We start from the raw sequence: 3,717 nt of genomic DNA, 5'->3' as shown, positions 1-3,717 counted from the left end.
AACAGAGATTTATATCTGATGCCATTGATTTTAAAAAATATAGTCATTTGTAACATTTATGTATTCCAATTTATTGAAAAGAAACAAGTTATGTTCAGAACAAAACATAGTAAGCCAGTTAAATAAATAATAAAAAATAAATCACAGAAAACATTTGCTATTCAATAATTAATATAGGGACTATACGTCTGGAACATTTTTTAAATGAAAAGCTTGAAGGAATGGAAGAAAAATAAATTAATGAAAAGAAAAAACAAAAACAAAACGAAAGGAAGCAAATTTAATTTCTGCTTGAAACTAGCCATAACAAAAATCTTTAACAACATGACAATAAAAATAAAATGATGATAAAATATGACAAAAACATAGTTAAATGCGTGATTAAAATACTTGAAAATATTAGAATATTATGTTTTTTTTTATTGTGTGTGTGTTTTTTTCTGTGTATGTGACTCATCTGTAAATGTTATGAATAAGGGAGACGCCAGGCCAGAGAACAATGGAACCAGCTAGCAACATATTAATGACTATATGAACAGTAACTGCCACTACAACTAATTTAGCAGCAACATTATGAGTTGTAATATATTTTCAACATTGGCACAACGTAAGAGATGGAGTGGAGAAGATGTAGGGGATTCGATTCAATTGATATCAGCCCATGATAGTTACTTTATTGTATCCAGCTTCCGATGTGTGACTCGCAAAGTCGACCAAGGCAAGGTCTAAATCCTGTGTGTAAAATCAGGTAAGCAAAACAAACATGGCTTGTTTTGCAAGTTAATACCATAATTTTTTGTGTAAGTGTATTATATAATGAATGCTTGCAAGTCGACCAACTTTCGTTCGAGCTAGAAGTTCGAGCTTTGTAGTAATCGTTCTAGGTCGCTCACTCTGCATTCAAATGTAGCTGACATCGCTTCTGCTTTTTATCATCTCGGCGACAATAAATAGGGTGCTAACCCAGTAATAGGTCGATTGTTATATCCTTTTTTTTTGTTTGCCACTCTTCCATTTGAACAGATTTGGAAACATATAGGAACTTGGAGGTATAAAATTACCCAAGACACACCATACGTCACAGTTGAGCCCACTTTACAAGAAGATAGGCAATGAAAGTAAAACTAAGAAAATGTAACGAGTGTCGACGGGTCATTTCTCTGGATTTGCTTATCATGTAAAATTGGTAAATCCAACTGTGCTATACCGCTAAATTTAGTGACTATTTAAGCAATTTGTTTTGGATGATCAATGTCTTGGATGTGGTACTAAAGAAGGAACAAGAACCCTGATATATCCATATATAACCATTAATTATTTTACTGTTTTCAATCGCATTCTTTACACAGACGCATTCGTATACATTTGTAGAGATAACTGTTCGTATACATTTGTAGAGATAACTTTTAAAAAGCGTTAGACTATACAGTTAAGGCACCGGGAATAATTTTTAGTCAATATAAACGATAAAAGAACTAAAAACTAATACTTCTAGTGTTAATGAAAGCCAATGTTAAATGTGCAAGAAAGAATATTTAATATTTCAGTCAAAAGAGAAATGCAGGCGGTTGAGAGTTTGATCTTTGTAAGCCTCAGTAGTAATAACTTCTTAGCGAAACAGCGTCAACGCATTGTTTCTAAGGTACGTTGAAATTAAACATTGCGGAGACAACACGACGCGCCAAGATGAAAGCCTACAGTAAACTATATATTTATTTCTTTATCGCCCATAAAGGGGAATAAATATGGAGGGGACAAACAAGGACAGAAAAAGGGATTAAGTCGATTGCATCGACCTCAGTGCGTAACTGGTACTTATTTAATTGATCCCGAAAGGATATAAAGCAAAGTCGACCTCGGCGGAATTTGAGCTTAGAACGTAACAGCAGACGGAATAACGCTAAGCATTTCTCCCGGCGTGCTAACGTTTCTGCCAGCTCGCCACCTTATATAGCAAACTATATATTTTTAAAGCAGAAACCACCGCTACGTCATACTCGAACATCTATCTAGTTATCTCATAAGTGAATTCATTTTCGTATCCGCCTTCCAAATCTATAACTCGTTGTTGTTCTCAACTCTTAGAAGCACTACATTGCATTCACTTCGCTTCTCTGGAAGTTGTCATGCGAGTGAAACACACATATAGTTATCACAATGCACCCCATCCAATTCGTGTTCATGTCCTCTAATTGAAATTTCAGATGATCTCTCTCGTTAACGTTTTGAAAAGTGTTGTCATTAACACTGAAGACCTTCATTAAGAATGATGGTTTCAGTTGAAGGAATTTAATCCACGACATTCCGCCCTGTAAATGGTAGTTCGCATGAAATTATCAATGGGAGATACGGGGGGAGAAACTGAGAACCCCGACAGCAAAAAAATTGGGAATAGAATGAAAGAAAACCAAAGAATATATAGATACATACATAATACATACACACACACACATACAAACACATATATATATATATATATATGTGTGTGTGTATAAGTATATATATATATATATAATATATATATGTATATATATTATATATATATGTATATATATATATGTATATATATATATATATATGTATATATATATATATATTATATATATATATATATATATGTATATATATATATGTATATATATATATATGTATATATATATATATATTATATATTATATATATATATGTATATATATATATATATGTAGGTATGTATGTATGCTTATATATATATGTATATACGCATATACATCAATATAGAACACACAAATGCATATACATAAAAATGGTTACATAGAAAGTTAGATCGATTGATAAATTCACACTCAGTCATACATGCATATAGATAGATACATACGTACATACATATGTATACATACATACATACACACACACACACACACATATATATATATATATATAATTTTTAAAGAGGACAACAAACGCTAAGGCAAGATTCATTTAAATATAAAGAGCAAAGCGATTGCATATCACTAGCCAGTTAAATACACTATTTAATTAATCGAAAATACAATACATGTTATCCTGGGCATCCCATGTCAGGGGCATTGTTCCACTTGTGGACTCTGGCTAAAAGAAGCACTCAAAATTTCAGCCCATAAAACACCACAATTGCTCAATAATGGATGTGGATTAAAAAATATCTTTAACCTATTACTATAAACATATTACAGAAAACACCCAGCAATTGAAATAAAAACGATCGAAACCAAATAAGCTTATTCACTCATAAAACCATTACATATAAACCGCAAGCTAATTGGTTAAAATAAAGCCGGGATCAATGCTAGTAATATCGAAACGTCCGGTAAAATGTGACGTTTAAGTTGCATACTGATTGGTCAAAACCGTATTTCAAAAATTCAGCTTGTTGGAGTCTTCTATGAGGTACGAAAAGGAAGAAGTCAGTCATTTTGCTACAGCTGTCAAGACCTCGACTGCCGCTTAAATACATTTTGAAATCAGATGATTACTACGAACGTATGAAAGCGCTAACTGAACTTTAGGAACATTACAAAATATTTTTTTTAATGTTTACCACACTTCAGCATGGTAAAAAAAGATTATCTTTTAAAAAATACCATTATAAAAAAAAAACTTGAAAACCTGGCCATATTTTAACTTTATTCAACTGATATATTATTCTATACACGTTTACACAAATTCAGAATATATATGTATATATATATATATATA

The sequence above is a fragment of the Octopus sinensis genome, linkage group LG16, assembly GCF_006345805.1.
Source record: "Octopus sinensis linkage group LG16, ASM634580v1, whole genome shotgun sequence".
Taxonomy (NCBI): Eukaryota; Metazoa; Mollusca; class Cephalopoda; order Octopoda; family Octopodidae; genus Octopus; species Octopus sinensis.
This window is presented reverse-complemented; position numbering follows the sequence as displayed.